We start from the raw sequence: 27,482 nt of genomic DNA, 5'->3' as shown, positions 1-27,482 counted from the left end.
AAAATTATACCATTACAGTGGATGGGGAGGGTGATGAGGAATCTGCGATTAGATTCTTCACTTTGTGAATAAATACCAAAACACTAACTTTCAAGGTTGTGGGTCTGTGGAAGGGCACAGTCCAAAAATTCCTGTAGGACCAAACAGGCAGCATGGCCATCTAAATGGACCTGGCTGTCAAGGATATAGTGCTTCATGAATGTGTGTACTGATGTCCATGTAGCACCTGACAGATATCCAGGACCGGCACTTCATGTGCCAAAGTACTGATAGCAGACTTGGCTGTAGTGGAATAAGCCCTCAGACATTCTGGAGCAGGGGTCTCAAACAGGTTGATCGCAATCTACCAATTGCTCGCAGGCTGCCACTGAGTAGCTTCTACACAATTACCTGTCAGAAAGCTTGGGAATATACGAAATGCAATTAGAACGCATTTTTTACATCGGAATTACTTTTACCATGCTAGTCTTTACCACGCAAGGCTTTACAAAGCATAGATTTTTGTTTTGGTGACTATGAGGTAAGTAGTGCATATATATTTTAAGGGTAATTTAAAGAGGGGGGGGCGAAAAAAGTAAACCTGTGATCAACATACATGTAATTAAAAAAAAAAAGATATGTATATTTCGTTTAGAATAGTGTTTAGAGATTTAGGGCCCAATGTAGGTAGCCAAATACCGGTCGGTAACGGCCGAAATTCGGTAATTTCGGCCCTTACCGACCGGAATAAGAGTTTTCAGATGTATGTGGAAAAAAGTGTCCGAATCGGTAAAAACCAGTCGGTAAAATACTGATTCAGTATTTCGCGAATCGGAATCTACCAAATTCATATTTACTGAGTCGGTAAATAAGAAATGGGTATTTTCCGAATCGGAATATACCAAATTCTTATTTACCGAATCGGTAAATCAGAAATAGTAAAAATGGCATATCGAGATGTAGGAAACCCAAAAAATACAGAATATCATGAAAATCGGCATTTAAGAGTCGGTAATTACCACGGAATGAAAACAGGTGGAAACCAGGTGCAGGATATAAAAGAAGGCCCCAAAATGCATCAGTGCAACCACAATGGTGGCTTTCTACATAATGACAAGGCGGCTACGGATACAGGCAGCAGGAGAGAGGGTCTGGCTAAGGGAGGAGAAGGTGTATATGCAGAGGATCACCCTATTCCAACTGACTGAACAAGAGATCCTGCAAAGGTACAGGCTACACCCCAGAACCATTCTGGACTTGATCAGGGACCTCCACCCATATCTGGAACACCCAACCCCAAGAGCACACGCCATCCCACCCCATGTGCAGGTGCTGTGCTGCCTACACCTTCTTGCTTCTGGGAGCTACTAGCATGTGATTGCTGTGGTAGGTGGGGTGTCCCAGAGCTGCCTGTCACGTTTCTTCAGGAAATTCCTTGACGCCATGATGCAGAGGATGGGACACTACATTGAGTTCCCTGACACACCTGCTGAACTAGCAAAGACCAAAACCGATTTCCACCTACTTGCAAACTTCCTGCACATCATAGGCTGTATCGATGGGACGCACATCCCACTATGCCCACCTGCAGCAACAGAACACATTTATAGAAACCGGAAGTCTACGCATTCAATCAATGTGCAGGTGATCTGCAATGCTGCCAGCATCATTACCGACATTGTTGCCAAATTTCCAGGGAGTACCCACGACTCCTACATCTTCCAGAATAGTGGGATATACACACGCCTTGTTTCTGGTGATTTCGGGGATGGATACCTGCTAGGTAAATACCTGTGAGACACCCTGATAGTCAATGCAGAAGGATCAATCATGAGTATGTGACTAATCATTATTTCATTTTCCACACAGGTGACAGTGCATATGCCCTGCGTTCATTTGTCCTCACCCCCTACCTGAATCCATCCACCAGGAGTGAAAGGCGTTACAACGTGGCACACAGAACAACACGTTGCATGGTGGAATGCACTTTTGGACTGCTTAAAAGCAGATTTCGCTGCCTCCATAAGAGTGGAGGTGCACGGCAGTACACGCCAATAATCTGTTGCAAAATTATTGCGACCTGCGCCATGCTGCACAATCTTGCCACAAAGGAGCGTACAGAGGTAGAAATCATGAGGACATAGATGATGGGACAGAACAAGCCGATCACAATGCAGCAGGAGCAGCGCCAGCAACAGATGGCAGACTGAGACGCGCAGAAATCACAACCAGATATTTCTAATAGAGTGAGGAGACACAGGCATGTTTAGTTCCTGAAGCACTCAGTTTAATATGCACTACTGCACTTCACATTTACCAGACCACATGAATCAAACAACATCTGCATTTCACACTGGGTGGCCAAAGTTCACATCACTGTGACCTGTCCTGTGTTCAGGATTATTTGTTAATGCCTGCGCTTACGCAATATGGTGTGGGAGCTACGGGGCAGGGGGTCAACTTGCGCAGTGGTGCCAGGGTCTTCTGCATGGAGCCTGCTGCTCCGACGAACATCCTGTACAGGTGTGCAGGATCCACTCCTGCTTGTGGACTCCTCTGTGTCCCCGACACACGTGTTACCAGCAGTAGCTGTCTGCTGTGTCAGCAGTACCTCCATAGCAGAGGTCACTCTCCCCATCTCCCTGGACAAGTCACTGCAGCAGTGCCCAATGTCAGTCTGCATGTTCACTGACCGGCGGCATAGCAGGGTGGTTGCAGTTGCCAGCCAGTTGATGGCGTTATTCTGCTGCTTAAGTACGTGCCTATTCCTGCGCCTTTCTGTCTGGTCACTCTCCAGCATGTCACAGAGGGAACCCATGTGCACACCCATTTTCCTCACTCCCTCTGCCATGGACTCCATTCCTAGGGCCATGGAGCATATCCCCCGATCAATGTTTGACATCCTGCTGTTCAGGATGCGCACCTGCCTGTGCACTGCCATGATCCCTTTGGCCTGCATGCGCTGGATCTTCACCATAGTGGTTTCCAAACCAGCAAAGACCCCCTGCATTTCCTACCCCTCGTCTCGCTCAGTGCCCTACGACCACGGACACTTGCACGCACAGATCCTGATGACCTCTGTTGCCCTGGGTTGCCAGCCAGTGGTGGAGTGCTGTGTGTGTGAACCTCCACCTCTTCTTCATCAGAGCTTTCTAGGATCCTGAGTGGTGGAACATCCTGCCTCCTTGGCCTCTCATGCACAGAGGACCCTGAGCTTGGTGTTGTGGCACCTGCAGGTGCTGCCGGAGTCCGTGTCCCAAACAGCAGGGGTGACAGTGGCTGTGCTGTGGTGTCTTCCTCCAATGCTGTGGGTGCCTGCGCTGTGGAAGTGTCCTCAGGGACAGTGCTGGGTCCAGATGTGTCTGAAGGCTTCTACCTCGCAGCCATTGCTGGTGCACTCGCCTGCCCTCCCTGCGCTGCACTGCGCGATGACTCTCCTGTGGGCAGACATGGACAATGATCACCTGTGTGTCTTCATTAAACACATTCCTATCACACAATTTCCTACGCCTCAACTGCTTGTGTATGGGGAGTGTGGCATGGCATGCTGAATTCTGTGTTGGCTGCTTTGATGTATGTTCCTATGACTACGACTACCATGATGCATTGGTGGTGAGTACTGACATGTGTTCTGGATTGTGATTCAGTCATCCACATTGGGGAAGGGGCCAGGGAATGGGTGGGGATTCATGTCCATGCATATTACGTTTCTTTCTTGCAGCTCTGGCTGAGCTGTCAGCATCCCCAATCCTGTGTATGCATTCCGGCTCCATGGTGGATTCCACCAGCTGCTCCAGTTCAGTGAGGCTTGGTGCACGGCTCTTCCCTCCACCTGTGGCTGAGGATTCTTTCCTCTGGGTTGCAATCTTCTTTTTGGTGGTGATCCTCAGATCATACCACCTTTTTTTGATATCTTTAATTTCCCGATGTGTGACCCCTAGGGCATTTACTTTGCTCTGGATCACCAGCCAGGTGTTTCTTTTGACAGACTCTGCTACTTGCAGGGATGTCTCCCACAAAGCTGGCTGTAATGCTGCACTACCTCCTCTACCAGCACCTGGAGCTCAGTTGTGCTGAATGTTAGCTTCCTTTTTCTATCACCTCCATCCTTCTGGCCTTCCTGGGACTCCATGGTGATGCTCTGCTCGGCTCAGTGAAGCCTGCTCCTCTGTCTTCCCTCCAGCTCTCCAAACAGTTCTGTAGCTCTGCACCTGCATGTGTGTGGCCACCTCCAGGTGCTGGGGTGTGGCAGTTGCATCTGATTGGTTGATTTCTCAGTTGCTTTGTTGTGGGGTGTGGTGGGTGTCCCTGATTGGTTAACTGGCTCAAATGTCTTCTATTCGAATTTTCGAGATCGGATTTTACCGATTCGGTAAATACCGATTCGGTAATCTCTGAATCTGTAAATTCTGATTCAGTATCTCCCATTCATTCCTATGGGCCTGGAGGCCCATAGGGTTGAATGGGTGATACTGAATCGGATATTACCGATTCGGAGATTACCGAATCGGTATTTACCGAGTGTGGATTCGATTGTTACCGATTCGGCATTTTGTACCGATTTTTTACCTACATTCAGTTTTCCGATTCATAAATACCGATTCGGTATGAATCGGTATTTAAGAACTGGAAAAATGAAATTACCTACATCAGGCCCTCATTGTACAATTTTTTAACAGTAGGTGGCAGTGTTAGAGTGTGACTGGATTTTTCTTTAAGTGTGGTAAGGGTGTGCGTGGTAGTGAATTGCGTGGAAAGGGTATTTCAAATGTGAATGAATGTAAATGTGTGGTAGTAGTATACTTTTTAAAATCTGTGTTGTAAAAATGTGCATGCTAAAGGAATGCATATACAGCTGCCGCCCTGTCAATTTTTTTTATTTTTTTATTTAAAATTTGTTTTCATTGCAGAATTAGAAACAAGATCACAAAATAGGTCAACCAGTACACTTATGGTATCACAAAGCATAAATAAAACTAATAGTAAATTTGTACACAGCCAATCAGCCCACAACCCGGAGGCCGGGCGGCGCATCAAGTCGTATGCACAGCAAAGGTGTCACAGTGGTCACCCCATAGGGGTGTCTGGTTAACAACTCCATTTAGTATCTGCATTTTACCCCCCTAAACTTCCACCCCTCCCCCCCCCCCCTCAACACCAGCTAGCATGCTTCGGCGTCCTATGTGGGTGATATCAGAGTTGTAACACCTGGTCCTGCTCATTGCTGTCAATGGACGTCTATGGTGTCGGTCCAGGTTATTTCTATTGTTGCCCCCGGCAACCTGCTGTACCCCTCTCGGGGACCCACTGCCGTGTACCCAGCCCTAGGTTTCAACTATGGGTATCTTCAATAACATTGCCTCGGTGCCTAACAACCCTTCCCAGATCATCCCTTCCTCCCTCCTCCCCTCCCAACTGCTGCTGATGTGGGCATAATTATTCTGTATTGATAATGGAGCATGCTACAAATCGGGTATTGCCTTTGTTCTTTCAAGCCTCATGGAGCCCTAAGTGTTCAATGTATCTACTCTTCATCTTCTACCATGTAGTCACACAATGCTTGAACTATCATCTCCCATGCTCTCGCCATCTCCAAGCTTTTATCATTGTCAGTCCTGGCAGCCTGTCGCATTCTGAGCACACTTTCACACCCGGACCATTTCAGCAGCTCATTCATCCATCTCCTCATGGACGGACCCTCCTTGGACTTCCAGTGCCAGGTAATCTCTCTTTGAGCCAGCATGAGCCCTAGATCAATGAATTTGCTAGTGATTTTTGTGTTCTTTGTGTGAGGGAACCAAAGCAGTAAGCACGCCGCCATGTCAAAGTCCACCTCCCTGTCCGTAACCACGTTCAGGAGTTCCCCCACTTCCGGCCAATACGTCCCTAAGTTCGGACAGCCCCACAGCAGGTGATCTAGGTCAACCTCAGGCGCCAGGCACCTCGGGCACATTGCGTCGTGTACCCTAAAGTACTGTTTAATCCTTTCCGGGGTCAGGTAGGCCCTGTGTAGGACAAAAAAGTGTACCTGCTGGAAACGTGCATTCCTGGTCCCCTTCCATGTCCGTTTCAAAATATGGCCCCACACTGTGTCTGGGATGGGCTTACCTATACTGTCCTCCCACTTCGCCTTTAGCGCCAGTAGTGGTTCTAGTCCCTCATTCAACATCCTATTATGGAGGCAGGTCACCTCTTTAAAAGTGCCCGCGGCCATCACCACATACTGGCAGGGCATGGTCGTTTCCGGCTCAACTAGCCCTCCCTTCCAGTGCTTTTGCATCGCCGCGACCACTGCCGCATGCAGAAGAAAATTCCCGTCTGGCAGGCCAAACTGTTCCTGCAACGTCTGAAAGGGGACCAACGTTCCATCTATGTATAAGTCCCCCACCATCTGTAAGCCTAACTCCTCCCATTCTGATAACGGAGACCAATCACCCCCATGCGGCAGAACGGTCAGCATTCCCAATGGTATCTCTGGTGCATACGGCCGGGCTCTCTTCGCCCTCTTCAGACTTCTCTGCCAACACAGCCTGATAGTATTTTCCTCCATTGTAACGTCCCTCATATCTAGTTTCTGCTGCATAACTATGTAGGACAAGATATGGCGTTGAATACCTGTCCCTCGTTCGTGATCTGGGCCCCTGAACTCTCTGGCGATGTGTTGCGTGAGTATTTGAAGTTGTGCTGCTAAATAATATAATTCAAAGTCGGGGACTGCCATCCCCCCCTCAAGCTTGGGTCTAATCAAAGTGTTCAATCGTCCGTGACCCCAAAGGAAGTCAGTTACCATCATCCTCAGTTCTTTAAAGACCAGCTGAGGGATCTATATCGGCAGGGTGCGGAAGTAATAGAGCAGCCGTGGGAGCGCCACCATTTTCAATAGTGCCACTCGACCCAACACCGAGAGAGGGAGGGATGCCCAAAAAGATATGCAACCTCTCAATGCGCGCACGCAACTCCCTATATTACCCTCCAACAGACTCGCAGCCTCATGGTAGATGCGGACACCTAGATAAGTAAAACAAGATGGCTCCCAGACCACCCCCAGCGTGAGAGGGGGACACGGCGCGCCTGCCCACCGCGGAAAGATACAAGTTTTAGTCCAGTTCACCTTAAGGCCTGACAACTGGCCAAACCTGGATAACATGCCCACTGCTCCCTCCAGGGCCCGCTCTGCGTCCACTAGGTACAATAATAGATCGTCCGCATACAGTGATATGTAATGCGACTCCTCTCCCTGCTTGATCCCCTGGTACATGGCCCCCGACCTTGCCTGCGCCGCCAGTGGTTCCATCGCCAGTGCGAACAACAGGGGGGACAACGAGCACCCCTGCCTCGTCCCTCTACGCACTGGATAATCTGAGGAAATAATCGATCCTAGGCGTACCCTCGCTGTGGCCGATGAATACAGCACTCTTGTCCATCTCCCAAACCCCTCTCCTATACCAAACTTCACCAACACCTCGTCCAGGTATGTCCACTCAAGGCTATCAAAAGCTTTCTCAATATCAACCGATAATACTGCAGGTTCTTGATCTGTGTCCCCAGCACTGTCTAATATCCGGATCAATCGGCGTATGTTCATTGACGTGTTCCTAGTAGGAATAAACCCTGCCTGGTCCCCATGCACTAGTCTAGTCATGTGTGGTAGCAGTCTGGTGGCTAGAATACGGCTCAAGATCTTATAATCCACCGTTAGCATAGACAAGGGCCGATAAGACGTCACATCGGATGCCTCTCTGCCGGGTTTCAGTAGTGGCACCACTAGCGCCTCCCTCATCGATTTGGGCAAGTACCCCAACATTCTGGCTTCAGAGTACATCACCAATAGTCTGGGCGCTAAACCATCAATATATTTCAGGTAGAATTCAATCGGCAGGCCATCCACCCCAGGCGTTTTATTTCTTGCCATCCGTTTAATGGCCACTCTAATCTCCGATAGCGTTACAGGCCCTCCGAGGTCCTTCGCTTCCTCGTCATCCAGCACTGGCACTGGGACAGAATCCAAGTATTCACTTATTTCAGATACCTCCACCCCCAGTTGGCATGCATACAACTTCGTGTAATAAGACTGGAAGCGCGCCAGCACCGCCGCCTGCGAGTAGACTATTTCCCCTGATTCTGTTCTTATGGTTATGACTGGGCAACCTCTAGTGTCTGGGTTGGCAAGCCTAGCAAGGAGCGTACCCACTTTATCTCTCTCTGCATGTGCCTTGATGGTGTGTTGCGTATAATCATAGCACCGCAGCCGCTCCGTTTCAGTCGCCACTACTTCCTTAGCCTCAAGTAACCGCTTTTGTAAATCTGGTCGCTCAGGCCTACGCTGTTCCAAGTCCCTCAACGCATCCTCTGCTTTCGCTAGAGCAGTCAAGACTGATGTCCTTGCATTCGAGAACCTGCCCATGCATACGCCTCTCACCACCACCTTCATCGCATCCCATTCTATCGATCTCGCGGTAGCTGAACCCTCATTCTCCTCAAAATAGCGTTCAATGCCCTGTTGGACCGTGTCACTAAACACCAGATCCTCCAATTTATCAGGCCGCAGCCGGCATGTTGGAACCGCTGATCTCGCCCGCTGCCACTGCACTAACACTAACAAGGGATTGTGATCCGAGATAGTCCTAGTCAAGTATTCCGTGTGAGTTACCACGGCAGCCAGGGGGCCACTACACAAGACAGAGTCTATTCTGACGTGTAACGCATGTAGGGCTGAAAAAAAGGAATAGTCCCTAGTGTCAGGGTGCTGCTACCTCCACACATCTATCAATCCCCAACTCTCCTGCCATTCCTTCCTGTGTGTGGCCAACCTACGCACTGGGGAGTCGGCCAACGGTGGGTGCGACCTATCAAGTGTCACATCAGTGATTGAATTGAAGTCACCTCCTAGGATGATGGGGCCCGCCAGGAAATAGGCCAGTGAACTCGTCAGACCATCGAAAAAATGGGCCTGATCGACATTAGGGGTGTATACACTACATAAAACCACATCCCTACCATATAACCTCCCCTCCACCACCACATATCTGCCCTCAGGGTCCACCAGCTGGTTCGTAGCCTGGAACGGTATCCCCGCCCTTATCCATATCAGCACCCCTCTAGCAAACGCCGAATACGTGGTGCCAAACACCTGACCACGCCACCTCTTCTGAAATGCAGTGCATTCTTGCTTGGTTAAATGAGTTTCTTGTAACATTGCAATCTGGACGCCACGCCTCACCAGATAAGCATGTACCTTGTGGCGTCTCACCATTGTTCGAAGTCCCCAGGCATTCCATGTTAGGCATTTCAAATTAGGTAACGTCCCCATAGTAGTCATCTCCGTATCGTTTCAATGGCAACCAGTTGTTGCCCACATCATTGCAGTTGTATCCCCCCCATCAAAACTACCGAAAAAACTCCCCAAACCCCACTCCCCAGGACAGGACCCAATAACCCAGCTTCAGCCCTGGTCCAAACCTGTAACACAGCACACATTAGACTAATCTGTGGTCGCCACAACAGAAGGCCTTAGGGGCCGCGAGAGGGTGAGTTAGCACCAACCCAGGGCAGGCAGAGTCCCCACCCCGCGCCCTCGATCCCATACTGCATTTGCAGCACCAAACCTGCCAGCCCGCCAAACACCAGGAGAGCATGCCACAGTAGAAGCAACGGAATTGTTCAGCCCTCTCAATTGTCACTCATTAAAGAGTCCATCTGATGTCTGCGGGGTGACCGCTAGACCCTCCGAGCTCTCAGCTTCCGATACTTCTTCTCCAGATTTTCCTCCATCTTCGTCAGAGTCCGACCCAACCGATGCCTTCTCTTGTTGCGACCTCGTGATACTCGCTGTTGCAGCTAACGCTCCTTTCCTGTCCGCCGCCATCTGAACATCCCGCATCGCTCTCTTGAGTTTGTTTCGTTTGCGGATACGCTGTGATTTTCGGATCTGGATCGGTTTATGTCTCTCCCGCTGACTTTTGCCATTGCGGTCCGTTCCGGCGCGATATAACTCGAGCCACGACCATGCTTCATCCGAGGTCTGAAAGAATTGAGTTTTCCCATCTAGGATCACTCGTAACTTGGCCGGAAAAAGCAAGGAGTATTGAATCCCTTCCTCCCTCAGTTCTTTTTTCACAGTCAGGAAGGACGCTCTGTTCTTTTGGACCTCCTGTGTGTAATCCGGGAAGACCGTGACCCGGCTATTGTCCACTTGAAAGGGGCCCACTGAGCGCGCCCTCTGTATCAACAGGTGCCGATCCTTGTAATGTAAGAGTTTCACCACCATCGGCCTGGGCGGCCGCCCTGCATAGGTTGGCGAGCTGGGACCCTGTGTGCTCGCTCCAGGGAAAAGAAAGGAGAGAGACCCTCCGGCGCCACTACCGTTTTGAACCAGTCCTCCATATAGGCCACAGCTTCATCCCCTTCAATTTTTTCCGGAAGGCCTACCACCCTTACGTTGTTCCTCCGATTACGACTTTCGGCATCCTCTGCTCGTCTCTCTAGTGTGGCTAGGCGGCTAAGGATATCTGCCAATTTGTGTTCCGCGGTCACAACCGCCGCTTTCAGCTCCTGAAGTAGTTGTTCATTTTCTTTTACTCTGTCCGAGAGCTTAGCATGGTCCGCCCTCAAGAGACCCAGCCCCGTGGCGACCTGTGCTATGTCCTGGTGCAAAGACTCCTTAGTCGCCGTTATTGCTTCCAATATGTTGTCCAGTCTCTGATTCAGCCTCCGCTCCTGCTCCGTTACCTCCGGGGGGGTATGAGCCCCGCCATCCCGGGCTAGCGCGGTCGCGTCTTCTCGACCGTGTTCCATGGTGGGAGCTCCACCAGCAGCGGCCATCTTGGCTGCCTCGTGCATCGCCATATGGTCGCCTTAGGCGCTTCACCAGGCCTCGCGCCCTCGGTCACGGGAGCTTCGCCCTCTGCTCACCGACCTCGCTCGAACGTCTCAACAGTTCCACTCAGCAGCAAGCTCCCACGGCGGTCCCGGCAGCCACCGGAGACCGGAGTCGCAGGCCGATGGCGGGCTGCCCCTCAAAAGGCATGTTAGGGAGCGGGGGGAGGATGGGTGCTGCATCTGCCGTGTACCAGGCCGATGGGAGCCCCTCACACCTCTAGTTCTTCTATGAGGTCCCGTTCAGTTGGACCCCCGCTCCTCGAACCCCGTTGGCAAATGTTTGTTATCCGGTTCAGCTCTGACCCGCCTCGCCCCGCGAGCAGTCTCTGCCGCTCCCTTGTGCCGCCATTTTCTCCACTCTCTGCTCGGCACCTCCGGCCTCCGGAATCGGGTCTCAGCACTATGTTCGGTCTCCTGCTGGCCCCCAGCTGCTCTCCACTGCTTCTCCTATACTTCGTACGGGAAAACCGCTCCTCAGGGAGCGCCGATGGTGTGGTTTTCAGGAGAAGTAGCGGGATCAGGCGCGGAGCTGCAAGCTCACGCCGCCATCCCGATCGGCGTCCAAGCCACGCCCCCTCTCCAGCTGCCGCCCTGTCAAGGCAGCTATTTAGAAAACTGTTGCTGTTTCTGAAAGGGTTTGAAAACTGACGATAAAGGATGATGCAGCATGCCCTCGTCTGAAAATCTAATTCTTTATTTCTTTTCTCCTTTCTTTCTTGCTCCACCTTCCTTCCCTTTCTTTTTGCCTCACTTTAATGTCTTTCTCTTTACCCGATTTCTTGTGCTCCTCCTTTCTTTCCTTTCTCCTCCTTTCGCTCTCTTTTTATACCTTTTACACTACAATACCTCTTCCTTCCCCTCCCTCGTTTTTCATTCTTTTCTGTTTTTCTCTTTTTTCTACTTGTCCTTGCTTTACTCCTAATATTTTTCTTTTTTCTCATTTCTGCTTCTAGTTTTCTGCTTTTATTTCATCTTCCCGGTGTTGGTTTCTTTCTTACATTTTCTTTCTTCTCCTGTTCCATCCTCTTAATTATTCCTTTTTTTTCTTCCTTCGTTTCTCTCTAGTTCTTCTTCTCCTTCCTTCCTCTCTTTTTTCCTGAGGTCTCTTTTCATATTTCATTCTTTCTTTATTTCCTCCTCTTTGTCTTGCTTCTTTTTATATTTATTTTTCCTACTTCCCTCTTTCTTGATTGATCTCCTTCTCTACTTCATTTTGTGTGTCCTTATTTCTTTTCTACATTTTTCCACCTTTTTTCTTTTTCTTTCTTTCAGCTTTATTTTCTTTCTCTGTCTGTAAACACATTAGTCTTGACTTTAATGGATGGTAGCTGTAGGTCTAACACTTTAGCCGCATGCCGGATGGCCGTGGTAAAATAGGCTGATTCTTCCATTGAATGACCAGGGGTGGAACTTAACCTATTGTCACAGTATGTGACCAAGCCACTCGCCTCCCGCAAATCCTTGTACAGGTAGTTGTCATTAAAATGTTAGCAATCATCTCAATAATCTCCATTGTCATATCCTACGTTATGCTGGCTTTCATCAGGTTCTGATCCAAACAAGGTTTAGAGGACTTGTGGGTATCTTCCCGGCAGGGAAGGGATCCAGTTGGAGTCAAATGATATAGGTCAAGACGTGTCGAGACAGGCATATATGGCACGACTGAGGTCAGGGTTGGATTCTGAACAGTCGTATTTTTTTAATTTTTTTATTTTACAGATTTTTATATAGCGCAAACTTTACCCGAATCGGGTATCAGAGAGCTTTACATAGAGGCACTTGCATTACATGAGGACACATTCAGATTGTTGTTAGGCACTATAAAACTGAAGTCGAGGTGAATTCAGCCCCGGAGTCAGGGCAGACCCCATAGCAAGGTTTAAAGGCACAAATCACAGCAAGAACAAGAAGGATTTGTCCGACTGAAATTTGGCTGGAGGTATCCTCAAATTTTTGAGGCTCAAACTGCAGGGTCGGATTGGGATTCCAATTTGGCCCGGGCAATGACGAAAAAAGCGGCCCACATTTGCGGTGCGTGGCCCCAATTTGCGGTGCGTGGCCCACATTTGCGGGGCATGGCCCACATTTGCGCGGCATGGCCCACATTCACGGGCGTGGCCCACATTCACGGCCATGCCCTTTCATGAAACACACAAGGAATGTAAGTGGGAGGACATTGTTCTTGGGAAGGACACAGGGCCAAGGTGACAATGTCATACAAGCTGAACACCTGAAAATCAGACAGGCACCTTTCTATTACCAAATTATTCCCAGCCCCTCCAGGGCAGGAGCATCTGAAAACAGCGTGGCCCCTTCCTATTACAAAATTATTCCTCAGCCCACCAGCAAAGGAGCATCTGAAAACAGCGAGGCCCCTTTCTATTACAAAATTATTCCTCATCCCTCAAGCGCAGGAGCAACGGAAAAAAACAGCGAGGCCCCTTTCTCTTAAAAAATTATTCCCTAGCCCTCCAGTGCAGGAGCACCTGAAAACAGCAAGGCCCCTTTCTCATAAAAAATTATTCCCGGCCCTCCAGAGCAGGACCATCTGAAAACAGCGGCCCCTTTCTCTTAAAAAACAAGCATTTGCAATGCAATAGGTCTCGCATTAGGAAAGTTTGAGCTATTGGTATTGTAAATGGCAAAGTTTTTATTTATGTTTCTTTTTTTTAAATAGCTAAATTAATAGCTTCGTCATTTACAATGCCAATAGTTATAACTTTCGCAAATGTGATACCTATAGCATTTGTAATGCAATATGTTTTGTATTTACAAACCGCGAGAGGACAAAAAAAAGCTCTGGACCACTGCCTCTTCCCAGGCCTTCAAAAGGGACCTCAAAGTTCTCCTCCTCCAGAGACACCTCCCAAAGTAATTCACGTCCTCGCGCTATTTGTGAGTAAGAGGATTATGGTTCGATCCCCGGGCTAGGCGGCAGGGGTCTGCCCAGCACCATGTGATTCTGGGCAATAGCTTGCTTAATCTTCCCAATGGCCCCCAGCGCCGGGATGCCTCCGGGTAGCTGTGCGCTTTACAAATACTGGATTCACATTTACATATTATTTGGAAATAAGACATTTGAATAAAGTCAAAAGAGAAAGAGGCACAGCATTGGGTGGGATAGAGAAGCTTCAGGACAATGGTATGTGTGCTGTAACAAACTCAAGTTGGCTAAAATAATTGAGATGTTGACAGTGTGATGAATAGACATGGAGGTGGGACAATCATGAACTGTCCTGTGATCACGTTGCCTTGCACAAAGGTAAAGGGTCAGCTGCGGATATTAAAGCTGACAAAGACGGAAGGAAGGGAGAAACCCAGTTCATCTTCAAAAACAGTATGTACAGAAAAGTGCCTTTCCAGAAACTCTCATTGATTTTTAAAGAAGAAAACAATTTTCCTCCCACACATTGATTTTTAAATAACGTGAGTACCTTTTCAAAATTCTCACCTGTATATTGTTAACAGTTGTCTTACCAGTAAGATGTAGCTTAGACCTCAAAAATGCCAATGGGAGTTGGCCCAGACCAGGCTGGGAGGAGCGGGCGGGAGCTGGCAGGGCTGTCTCATGATCTCCTCTGCCCCTGACACACACTGAGCAGAGGAGGCTGGAAAGGGCGAGAAGAGCAGAAAACAGCACTCTGCACCCGCGAATTTTCAAAAGCAGCCCCAGTGGGGGCGGGATCTGAAGGAGGGGACCACCAGGCGTTCAAGGTGGAGTGAGGAGCCGGCCGGCGGGGGTGTTGGACTGGAGGCACCGGGCCGCTCTCTCCTGCAGCAGCCAGCCATGCAGCTTTGGTGGAGAGGGGGCGAGCAGGACTGCAGCTGAGCAGGGGCGGCAGCCCCCGGAGCTGCGGCGTGACCGGGCTGGCCTGAAGCCCCCCCCCACCCCTTCAAACCCTGAACCCCGTGTGCACTGGACCCGGCCACCGACAGCCCCTCTGGGACAGAGCAGGTAAGGACACGGCCCGTGAACCCGCATGACTTGGCGAGCAGGAGGCGGGGCAATGAAGGGTTAATGTTTATGTTGCGGGGTCAGGGCCGGCTTTAGGCATGTGCAAGCTGTGCACCTGCACAGGGCCGCCAAACCCCAGGGGCCGCCACGAGGATGAATACAATATTTGCGTGGCGGCCCCTGGCAGGGATTTGGCGGCCTCCGGCTCTCGTCCCTGATTGGCAGTGGCGGTGTTAATCACCAACGGCGTGGGGTCTGGCAGACGCCGGAAGCCGAGGATTCGAGTCTGCGCAGACTCAACCTCATACTGCTTCCCCCGTCGGCGTGTGCCTGCATTCTGTGGTCCTCGGAACGTACTCGAAGAAGGAAGCCTGGCTGCCATCACTGTGCCATCAACTCCCAGCGCCTGGAGCTAGACGGACACGGACAGACTGCAGAGACGAGTCTACTCTCACTCGAGTCCCGACCCGTGACAGCTAGTCAGGGGTCGAGTCTGCACTGCAGTTCACCGGGCAGCCCAGGTAAGGACTAAAGCTCCACTCTGAAGCTCCACTCTGAAGCTCCACTCTGAAGCTCCACTCTGAAGCTCCACTCTGCACTCTGAAGCTCCACTCTGCACTCTGAAGCTCCACTCTGCACTCTGAAGCTCCACTCTGAAGCTCCACTCTGAAGCTCCACTCTGAAGCTCCACTCTGAAGCTCCACTCTGAAGCTCCACTCTGAAGCTCCACTCTGAAGCTCCACTCTGAAGCTCCACTCTGAAGCTCCACTCTGCACTCTGAAGCTCCACTCTGCACTCTGAAGCTCCACTCTGAAGCTCCACTCTGAAGCTCCACTCTGAAGCTCCACTCTGAAGCTCCACTCTGAAGCTCCACTCTGAAGCTCCACTCTGAAGCTCCACTCTGAAGCTCCACTCTGAAGCTCCACTCTGAAGCTCCACTCTGAAGCTTGAAGCTCCACTCTGAAGCTCCACTCTGAAGCTCCACTCTGAAGCTCCACTCTGAAGCTCCACTCTGAAGCTCCACTCTGAAGCTCCACTCTGAAGCTCCACTCTGAAGCTCCACTCTGAAGCTCCACTCTGAAGCTCCACTCTGCACTCTAAAGCTCCACTCTGAAGCTCCACTCTGAAGCTCCACTCTGAAGCTCCACTCTGAAGCTCCACTCTGAAGCTCCACTCTGAAGCTCCACTCTGAAGCTCCACTCTGCACTCTAAAGCTCCACTCTAAAGCTCCACTCTGCACTCTAAAGCTCCACTCTAAAGCTCCACTCTGCACTCTAAAGCTCCACTCTAAAGCTCCACTCTGCACTCTAAAGCTCCACTCTGCACTCTAAAGCTCCACTCTAAAGCTCCACTCTGCACTCTAAAGCTCCACTCTAAAGCTCCACTCTGCACTCTAAAGCTCCACTCTAAAGCTCCACTCTGCACTCTAAAGCTCCACTCTAAAGCTCCACTCTGCACTCTAAAGCTCCACTCTGCACTCTAAAGCTCCACTCTAAAGCTCCACTCTGCACTCTAAAGCTCCACTCTGCACTCTAAAGCTCCACTCTGAAGCTCCACTCTGAAGCTCCACTCTGCACTCTAAAGCTCCACTCTGAAGCTCCACTCTGAAGCTCCACTCTGAAGCTCCACTCTAAAGCTCCACTCTAAAGCTCCACTCTAAAGCTCCACTCTAAAGCTCCACTCTAAAGCTCCACTCTAAAGCTCCACTCTAAAGCTCCACTCTAAAGCTCCACTCTAAAGCTCCACTCTAAAGCTCCACTCTAAAGCTCCACTCTGCACTCTAAAGCTCCACTCTAAAGCTCCACTCTGCACTCTAAAGCTCCACTCTAAAGCTCCACTCTGCACTCTGAAGCTCCACTCTGAAGCTCCACTCTGCACTCTGAAGCTCCACTCTGCACTCTGAAGCTCCACTCTGCACTCTGAAGCTCCACTCTGCACTCTGAAGCTCCACTCTGCACTCTGAAGCTCCACTCTGCACTCTGAAGCTCCACTCTGCACTCTGAAGCTCCACTCTGCACTCTGAAGCTCCACTCTGCACTCTGAAGCTCCACTCTGCACTCTGCACTCTGAAGCTCCACTCTGAAGCTCCACTCTGCACTCTAAAGCTCCACTCTGAAGCTCCACTCTGCACTCTAAAGCTCCACTCTGAAGCTCCACTCTGCACTCTAAAGCTCCACTCTGAAGCTCCACTCTGCACTCTAAAGCTCCACTCTGAAGCTCCACTCTGCACTCTAAAGCTCCACTCTGAAGCTCCACTCTGAAGCTCCACTCTGAAGCTCCACTCTGAAGCTCCACTCTGAAGCTCCACTCTGAAGCTCCACTCTAAAGCTCCACTCTGAAGCTCCACTCTGAAGCTCCACTCTGAAGCTCCACTCTGAAGCTCCACTCTGAAGCTCCACTCTGAAGCTCCACTCTGAAGCTCCACTCTGAAGCTCCACTCTAAAGCTCCACTCTGAAGCTCCACTCTGCACTCTAAAGCTCCACTCTGAAGCTCCACTCTGAAGCTCCACTCTGAAGCTTCACTCTGAAGCTCCACTCTGCACTCTAAAGCTCCACTCTAAAGCTCCACTCTGAAGCTCCACTCTGAAGCTCCACTCTGAAGCTCCACTCTGAAGCTCCACTCTGCACTCTAAAGCTCCACTCTAAAGCTCCACTCTGCACTCTAAAGCTCCACTCTAAAGCTCCACTCTGCACTCTAAAGCTCCACTCTGAAGCTCCACTCTGCACTCTAAAGCTCCACTCTGAAGCTCCACTCTGCACTCTAAAGCTCCACTCTGAAGCTCCACTCTGCACTCTAAAGCTCCACTCTAAAGCTCCACTCTGCACTCTAAAGCTCCACTCTGCACTCTAAAGCTCCACTCTGCACTCTAAAGCTCCACTCTAAAGCTCCACTCTGCACTCTAAAGCTCCACTCTAAAGCTCCACTCTGCACTCTAAAGCTCCACTCTGCACTCTAAAGCTCCACTCTAAAGCTCCACTCTGCACTCTAAAGCTCCACTCTAAAGCTCCACTCTGCACTCTAAAGCTCCACTCTAAAGCTCCACTCTAAAGCTCCACTCTAAAGCTCCACTCTAAAGCTCCACTCTAAAGCTCCACTCTAAAGCTCCACTCTAAAGCTCCACTCTAAAGCTCCACTCTAAAGCTCCACTCTGCACTCTAAAGCTCCACTCTGAAGCTCCACTCTGCACTCTAAAGCTCCACTCTAAAGCTCCACTCTGCACTCTAAAGCTCCACTCTGAAGCTCCACTCTGCACTCTAAAGCTCCACTCTGAAGCTCCACTCTGCACTCTAAAGCTCCACTCTGAAGCTCCACTCTGCACTCTAAAGCTCCACTCTAAAGCTCCACTCTGCACTCTAAAGCTCCACTCTAAAGCTCCACTCTGCACTCTAAAGCTCCACTCTAAAGCTCCACTCTGCACTCTAAAGCTCCACTCTGCACTCTAAAGCTCCACTCTAAAGCTCCACTCTGCACTCTAAAGCTCCACTCTAAAGCTCCACTCTGCACTCTAAAGCTCCACTCTGCACTCTAAAGCTCCACTCTAAAGCTCCACTCTGCACTCTAAAGCTCCACTCTAAAGCTCCACTCTGCACTCTAAAGCTCCACTCTAAAGCTCCACTCTAAAGCTCCACTCTAAAGCTCCACTCTAAAGCTCCACTCTAAAGCTCCACTCTAAAGCTCCACTCTAAAGCTCCACTCTAAAGCTCCACTCTAAAGCTCCACTCTGCACTCTAAAGCTCCACTCTGAAGCTCCACTCTGCACTCTAAAGCTCCACTCTAAAGCTCCACTCTGCACTCTAAAGCTCCACTCTGAAGCTCCACTCTGCACTCTAAAGCTCCACTCTGAAGCTCCACTCTGCACTCTAAAGCTCCACTCTAAAGCTCCACTCTGCACTCTAAAGCTCCACTCTAAAGCTCCACTCTGCACTCTAAAGCTCCACTCTGCACTCTAAAGCTCCACTCTGAAGCTCCACTCTGCACTCTAAAGCTCCACTCTAAAGCTCCACTCTGCACTCTAAAGCTCCACTCTGAAGCTCCACTCTGCACTCTAAAGCTCCACTCTAAAGCTCCACTCTGCACTCTAAAGCTCCACTCTAAAGCTCCACTCTGCACTCTAAAGCTCCACTCTAAAGCTCCACTCTGCACTCTAAAGCTCCACTCTAAAGCTCCACTCTGCACTCTAAAGCTCCACTCTGCACTCTAAAGCTCCACTCTAAAGCTCCACTCTGCACTCTAAAGCTCCACTCTAAAGCTCCACTCTGCACTCTAAAGCTCCACTCTAAAGCTCCACTCTAAAGCTCCACTCTAAAGCTCCACTCTAAAGCTCCACTCTAAAGCTCCACTCTAAAGCTCCACTCTAAAGCTCCACTCTGCACTCTAAAGCTCCACTCTGAAGCTCCACTCTGCACTCTAAAGCTCCACTCTAAAGCTCCACTCTGAAGCTCCACTCTGAAGCTCCACTCTGAAGCTCCACTCTGAAGCTCCACTCTGAAGCTCCACTCTGAAGCTCCACTCTGAAGCTCCACTCTGAAGCTCCACTCTGCACTCTAAAGCTCCACTCTAAAGCTCCACTCTGCACTCTAAAGCTCCACTCTGAAGCTCCACTCTGCACTCTAAAGCTCCACTCTAAAGCTCCACTCTGAAGCTCCACTCTGAAGCTCCACTCTGAAGCTCCACTCTGAAGCTCCACTCTGAAGCTCCACTCTGAAGCTCCACTCTGAAGCTCCACTCTGAAGCTCCACTCTGAAGCTCCACTCTGAAGCTCCACTCTGAAGCTCCACTCTGCACTCTAAAGCTCCACTCTGAAGCTCCACTCTGCACTCTAAAGCTCCACTCTAAAGCTCCACTCTGAAGCTCCACTCTGAAGCTCCACTCTGAAGCTCCACTCTGAAGCTCCACTCTGCACTCTAAAGCTCCACTCTAAAGCTCCACTCTGCACTCTAAAGCTCCACTCTAAAGCTCCACTCTAAAGCTCCACTCTGCACTCTAAAGCTCCACTCTGAAGCTCCACTCTGCACTCTAAAGCTCCACTCTAAAGCTCCACTCTGAAGCTCCACTCTGAAGCTCCACTCTGAAGCTCCACTCTGAAGCTCCACTCTAAAGCTCCACTCTAAAGCTCCACTCTAAAGCTCCACTCTGCACTCTAAAGCTCCACTCTAAAGCTCCACTCTAAAGCTCCACTCTGCACTCTAAAGCTCCACTCTAAAGCTCCACTCTAAAGCTCCACTCTGCACTCTAAAGCTCCACTCTAAAGCTCCACTCTAAAGCTCCACTCTAAAGCTCCACTCTAAAGCTCCACTCTAAAGCTCCACTCTAAAGCTCCACTCTAAAGCTCCACTCTAAAGCTCCACTCTAAAGCTGCACTCTAAAGCTCCACTCTAAAGCTCCACTCTGCACTCTAAAGCTCCTCTCTAAAGCTCCACTCTGCACTCTAAAGCTCCACTCTAAAGCTCCACTCTAAAGCTCCACTCTAAAGCTCCACTCTAAAGCTCCACTCTAAAGCTCCACTCTAAAGCTCCACTCTAAAGCTCCACTCTAAAGCTCCACTCTAAAGCTCCACTCTGCACTCTAAAGCTCCACTCTGAAGCTCCACTCTGCACTCTAAAGCTCCACTCTGAAGCTCCACTCTGAAGCTCCACTCTGAAGCTCCACTCTGAAGCTCCACTCTGAAGCTCCACTCTGAAGCTCCACTCTGAAGCTCCACTCTGAAGCTCCACTCTGAAGCTCCACTCTGCACTCTAAAGCTCCACTCTGAAGCTCCACTCTGAAGCTCCACTCTAAAGCTCCACTCTAAAGCTCCACTCTGAAGCTCCACTCTGAAGCTCCACTCTGAAGCTCCACTCTGAAGCTCCACTCTGAAGCTCCACTCTGAAGCTCCACTCTGAAGCTCCACTCTAAAGCTCCACTCTAAAGCTCCACTCTAAAGCTCCACTCTGCACTCTAAAGCTCCACTCTAAAGCTCCACTCTGCACTCTAAAGCTCCACTCTAAAGCTCCACTCTGCACTCTAAAGCTCCACTCTGAAGCTCCACTCTGCACTCTAAAGCTCCACTCTGAAGCTCCACTCTGCACTCTAAAGCTCCACTCTAAAGCTCCACTCTGAAGCTCCACTCTGAAGCTCCACTCTGCACTCTAAAGCTCCACTCTGAAGCTCCACTCTGCACTCTAAAGCTCCACTCTGAAGCTCCACTCTGAAGCTCCACTCTGAAGCTCCACTCTAAAGCTCCACTCTGAAGCTCCACTCTAAAGCTCCACTCTAAAGCTCCACTCTGCACTCTAAAGCTCCACTCTAAAGCTCCACTCTGCACTCTAAAGCTCCACTCTAAAGCTCCACTCTGCACTCTAAAGCTCCACTCTAAAGCTCCACTCTGCACTCTAAAGCTCCACTCTGAAGCTCCACTCTGCACTCTAAAGCTCCACTCTGAAGCTCCACTCTGAAGCTCCACTCTGAAGCTCCACTCTGAAGCTCCACTCTGAAGCTCCACTCTAAAGCTCCACTCTAAAGCTCCACTCTAAAGCTCCACTCTAAAGCTCCACTCTAAAGCTCCACTCTAAAGCTCCACTCTAAAGCTCCACTCTAAAGCTCCACTCTAAAGCTCCACTCTGCACTCTAAAGCTCCACTCTAAAGCTCCACTCTGCACTCTAAAGCTCCACTCTAAAGCTCCACTCTGCACTCTAAAGCCCCACTCTAAAGCTCCACTCTGCACTCTAAAGCTCCACTCTAAAGCTCCACTCTGCACTCTAAAGCTCCACTCTAAAGCTCCACTCTAAAGCTCCACTCTAAAGCTCCACTCTAAAGCTCCACTCTAAAGCTCCACTCTAAAGCTCCACTCTAAAGCTCCACTCTGCACTCTAAAGCTCCACTCTGCACTCTAAAGCTCCACTCTAAAGCTCCACTCTGAAGCTCCACTCTGAAGCTCCACTCTGAAGCTCCACTCTGAAGCTCCACTCTAAAGCTCCACTCTAAAGCTCCACTCTAAAGCTCCACTCTAAAGCTCCACTCTAAAGCTCCACTCTAAAGCTCCACTCTAAAGCTCCACTCTAAAGCTCCACTCTGCACTCTGAAGCTCCACTCTGCACTCTAAAGCTCCACTCTAAAGCTCCACTCTGAAGCTCCACTCTGAAGCTCCACTCTGAAGCTCCACTCTGAAGCTCCACTCTGAAGCTCCACTCTGAAGCTCCACTCTGAAGCTCCACTCTGAAGCTCCACTCTGAAGCTCCACTCTAAAGCTCCACTCTAAAGCTCCACTCTAAAGCTCCACTCTAAAGCTCCACTCTAAATCTCCACTCTAAAGCTCCACTCTGCACTCTAAAGCTCCACTCTGAAGCTCCACTCTGAAGCTCCACTCTGAAGCTCCACTCTGAAGCTCCACTCTAAAGCTCCACTCTGAAGCTCCACTCTGAAGCTCCACTCTAAAGCTCCACTCTAAAGCTCCACTCTAAAGCTCCACTCTAAAGCTCCACTCTGCACTCTAAAGCTCCACTCTAAAGCTCCACTCTGAAGCTCCACTCTGAAGCTCCACTCTAAAGCTCCACTCTAAAGCTCCACTCTAAAGCTCCACTCTAAAGCTCCACTCTAAAGCTCCACTCTAAAGCTCCACTCTGCACTCTAAAGCTCCACTCTAAAGCTCCACTCTAAAGCTCCACTCTAAAGCTCCACTCTAAAGCTCCACTCTGCACTCTAAAGCTCCACTCTAAAGCTCCACTCTGCACTCTAAAGCTCCACTCTGAAGCTCCACTCTGAAGCTCCACTCTAAAGCTCCACTCTAAAGCTCCACTCTGAAGCTCCACTCTAAAGCTCCACTCTAAAGCTCCACTCTAAAGCTCCACTCTAAAGCTCCACTCTAAAGCTCCACTCTAAAGCTCCACTCTAAAGCTCCACTCTGCACTCTAAAGCTCCACTCTAAAGCTCCACTCTAAAGCTCCACTCTGCACTCTAAAGCTCCACTCTAAAGCTCCACTCTAAAGCTCCACTCTAAAGCTCCACTCTAAAGCTCCACTCTAAAGCTCCACTCTAAAGCTCCACTCTAAAGCTCCACTCTAAAGCTCCACTCTAAAGCTCCACTCTGCACTCTAAAGCTCCACTCTAAAGCTCCACTCTGCACTCTAAAGCTCCACTCTGAAGCTCCACTCTGCACTCTAAAGCTCCACTCTGAAGCTCCACTCTGCACCCTAAAGCTCCACTCTAAAGCTCCACTCTGCACTCTGAAGCTCCACTCTGCACTCTGAAGCTCCACTCTGAAGCTCCACTCTGAAGCTCCACTCTGAAGCTCCACTCTGAAGCTCCACTCTGAAGCTCCACTCTGAAGCTCCACTCTGAAGCTCCACTCTGAAGCTCCACTCTGAAGCTCCACTCTGAAGCTCCACTCTAAAGCTCCACTCTAAAGCTCCACTCTAAAGCTCCACTCTAAAGCTCCACTCTGCACTCTAAAGCTCCACTCTGAAGCTCCACTCTGAAGCTCCACTCTGAAGCTCCACTCTGAAGCTCCACTCTGAAGCTCCACTCTGAAGCTCCACTCTGAAGCTCCACTCTAAAGCTCCACTCTAAAGCTCCACTCTGCACTCTAAAGCTCCACTCTAAAGCTCCACTCTGAAGCTCCACTCTAAAGCTCCACTCTAAAGCTCCACTCTAAAGCTCCACTCTAAAGCTCCACTCTAAAGCTCCACTCTAAAGCTCCACTCTAAAGCTCCACTCTAAAGCTCCACTCTAAAGCTCCACTCTAAAGCTCCACTCTAAAGCTCCACTCTAAAGCTCCACTCTGCACTCTAAAGCTCCACTCTAAAGCTCCACTCTGCACTCTAAAGCTCCACTCTAAAGCTCCACTCTGCACTCTAAAGCTCCACTCTGAAGCTCCACTCTGCACTCTGAAGCTCCACTCTGAAGCTCCACTCTGAAGCTCCACTCTGAAGCTCCACTCTAAAGCTCCACTCTAAAGCTCCACTCTAAAGCTCCACTCTAAAGCTCCACTCTAAAGCTCCACTCTAAAGCTCCACTCTAAGGCTCCACTCTAAAGCTCCACTCTAAAGCTCCACTCTAAAGCTCCACTCTGCACTCTAAAGCTCCACTCTAAAGCTCCACTCTAAAGCTCCACTCTAAAGCTCCACTCTAAAGCTCCACTCTAAAGCTCCACTCTAAAGCTCCACTCTGCACTCTAAAGCTCCACTCTAAAGCTCCACTCTGCACTCTAAAGCTCCACTCTAAAGCTCCACTCTGCACTCTAAAGCTCCACTCTAAAGCTCCACTCTGCACTCTAAAGCTCCACTCTAAAGCTCCACTCTGCACTCTAAAGCTCCACTCTGAAGCTCCACTCTGCACTCTAAAGCTCCACTCTGAAGCTCCACTCTGCACCCTAAAGCTCCACTCTGAAGCTCCACTCTGCACCCTAAAGCTCCACTCTGAAGCTCCACTCTGCACCCTAAAGCTCCACTCTGAAGCTCCACTCTGAAGCTCCACTCTGAAGCTCCACTCTGAAGCTCCACTCTGAAGCTCCACTCTGAAGCTCCACTCTGAAGCTCCACTCTGAAGCTCCACTCTGAAGCTCCACTCTGCACTCTAAAGCTCCACTCTGAAGCTCCACTCTGAAGCTCCACTCTGAAGCTCCACTCTGAAGCTCCACTCTGAAGCTCCACTCTGAAGCTCCACTCTGAAGCTCCACTCTGAAGCTCCACTCTGCACTCTAAAGCTCCACTCTGAAGCTCCACTCTGCACTCTAAAGCTCCACTCTGAAGCTCCACTCTGCACTCTAAAGCTCCACTCTGAAGCTCCACTCTGCACTCTAAAGCTCCACTCTGAAGCTCCACTCTGCACTCTGAAGCTCCACTCTGAAGCTCCACTCTGAAGCTCCACTCTGAAGCTCCACTCTGAAGCTCCACTCTGAAGCTCCACTCTGAAGCTCCACTCTGCACTCTGAAGCTCCACTCTGAAGCTCCACTCTGAAGCTCCACTCTGAAGCTCCACTCTGAAGCTCCACTCTGAAGCTCCACTCTGAAGCTCCACTCTGAAGCTCCACTCTGAAGCTCCCCCTTTGTCAGCGTTTTACCGTCATTTTCTTTATCAGTCTTCACCCCGTTTCGCATGTTAAAATAGAAAAAAACAACATTTAATTCCAGCAAGCGTTCTTCATTGAAAGCCAGTCTAGGCAAAAACGAAAGTAATAAAAAGTGAAACTGACACGCCACTCCACACACAGCAAGCAGCGCGCTCCCGAGGTGAAATCTGACAGCCTCAAAGCGCGCGTCTGCTATGTGTCCACATTCCTAGGTACAGGCCAATACGGGCCACAATAGGTCTGAAGCAGACACCTTCAATGCTCACGCATTGAGGGTAGGTCTGCTCGACCTAATGATTCCCCAGCCTTCCAGTGCAGGAGCATCTGAAAACAGAGAGGCCCTTTTCTCTTAAAACATAATTCCCCAGCCTGCGTTGTAAAAATGTGCATGCTAAAGGAATGTATATACAGCTGCCCACCTGTCAAGGCAGCTATTTGGAAAACTGTTGCTGTTTCTGAAAGGGTTTGAAAACTGACGATAAAGGATGATGCAGCATGCCCTCGTCTGAAAATGTAATTCTTTATTTCTTTTCTCCTTTCTTTCTTGCTCCATCTTCCTTCCTTTTCTTTTTGCCTCACTTTAATGTCTTTTTCTTTACTCGATTTCTTGTACTCCTCCTTTCTTTCCTTTCTCCTCCCTTCTCTCTCTTTTTATACCTTTTACACTACAATACCTCTTCCTTCCCCTGCCTTGTTTTTCATTCTTTTCTGTTTTTCTCTTTGTTCTACTTGTCCTTGCTTTTCTCCTAATATTTTTCTTTTTTCTCATTTCTGCTTCTAGTTTTCTGCTTTTATTTCATCTTCCCGGTGTTGGTTTCTTTCTTACATTTTCTTTCTTCTCCTGTTCCATCCTCTTAATTATTCCTTTTTTTCTTCCTTCTGTAGTGTAGTTCCTATTTTCCCTACAGTCCCTGCGCATTGGAATAACATAAACAGCAGTGTAGACGTGGGACTGCGGTCTTCTAGGTCTCTACTGACTATGTTAGACTTAATTTAGGTTTGCGCCAGCTAGCTCAGAGGTCACTGGAAACTTTCTTGACTGAATAGGAAGTGATCAGCTTTCCTGGCTCAGACAAGAAGGGATTCAGCTTCCGACAACCGCATACACATGACAACTTTGCTCCTCAGAATAAGAGTCAATCTCTAGAGTCGTGTGAAACAATAGACAGCTATTTCACTCAGTCAGTTGTGCAGATTTACTTTCACCAGAGTGCAGAAAATGGAGAGACGGGCGTTTTCAATAAAAGATATTATTTATTGAGCAGTCTTCCTTCTCATGCAAGAGAAATGAATTGCCCCAATTGCAAGACTTGTTATTATGAAAAGTGTGTACAGTAAAAGGAGTATTACGAAATAATACTGTAAAAGAATTGATATGGTTTCTTAGCCATAAGATAGTTAAAATGAATAAAATATATACATTCATATATACATTGGCTAACGTCCTCAACTGGTGCTTCTAACTACGCCTACCCCGGTGTACCTGACCTAAGCCTAATACGTGGGAGGGAGTAAGTAAGTAGCAATTTAAGTTAAGTTGGTTTTGCCAAGAGTTTGTTTCAAGAATTCTCTCTAAGGTTTTAGTCAGCACCGTACCTCTGGAATAGAATGCAGGAGGTCTGGTATCTCCTTCTTAGGACCCAATATCCCAGTCACCCGCAAGGGTAGGCTGGAAACGCCGGAGCTGGATTTTCTCGGCAGGAGAAAAAGACAGCGTCTTTCTCAGCGCGTCAAGGAGGAGGGGCAGCGTCCGTGGGCTTCTCGCATCTGCTGGGCTCTCTGCAAGGGGACAGCTCTTCTGGTCCAGTATTCACCACCACCGTGTGCTTGCTTAAGGCAACGTTGGTATATTTATACCTGAAAGATGCCGAGTTTGACGTACGTTTTTGGACATAAGACGTCAATAAAGATGTCACTAAGAACTGGTCGTTCTTACAGTGCTCGCAGGAGTTCTATTACTAATCAAAACAAAGCAAGCAGGGCTTTCCCAGGTTGCTGGGGGTTTGGTATGTCGAAAGAACTCGGTGTGCTATCTAGGAATCTAAGAAAGTGGCTTCTGCTGTGTCATGGACTGCAGAGGCGAATTACTGAAATATGGCTCTGATTGTTATGCCATTATAGGGATATGTATTGATTATAGCCGTATAGGGGCAAGACGTCACAATATTGATCGGGGTCCTAGATAAAACATATCACTTCGTTTCTCTCTAATTCTTCTTCTCCTTCCTTCCTCTCCTTTTTCCTGATGTCTCTTTTCATCTTTCTATCTTTCTTTTTTCCTCCTCTTTGTCTTGCTTCTTTTCATATTTATTTTTCCTACTTCCCTCTTTCTTGATTGATCTCCTTCTATACTTCATTTTGTGTGTCCTTTTTTCTTTTCAACATTTTTCAACGTTTTGCTTTTTCTTTCTTTCAGCTTTATTTTCTTTCTCGGTCTGTAAACACATTAATCTTGACTTTAATGGATGGTAGCTGTAGGTCTAATACTTTGGCCTCATGCCAGATGGCCATGGTAAAATAGGCTGATTCTTCCATTGAATAACCAGGGGTGGAACTTAACCTATTGTCACAGTATGTGACCAAGCCACTCGCCTCCCGCAAATCCTTGCACAGGTAGTTGTCA

The 27,482-nt window shown here is 49.3% G+C and overlaps 1 protein-coding gene across 1 annotated transcript in view; it reads right to left on the bottom strand.

Annotated features, from left to right (window-relative positions):
- Positions 1-27,482, bottom strand: part of MSH4 (mutS homolog 4) — a 1,592,310-nt gene that overhangs the window by 932,198 nt on the left and 632,630 nt on the right. The gene's annotated exons all lie outside the window — the stretch shown is intronic.

This window comes from Lissotriton vulgaris, chromosome 1_1 (genome assembly GCF_964263255.1).
Source record: "Lissotriton vulgaris chromosome 1_1, aLisVul1.2, whole genome shotgun sequence".
Classification (NCBI taxonomy): domain Eukaryota; kingdom Metazoa; phylum Chordata; class Amphibia; order Caudata; family Salamandridae; genus Lissotriton; species Lissotriton vulgaris.
Note: the sequence above shows the minus strand (reverse complement) of the source record. Positions and strands in the feature narration are given on the sequence as shown.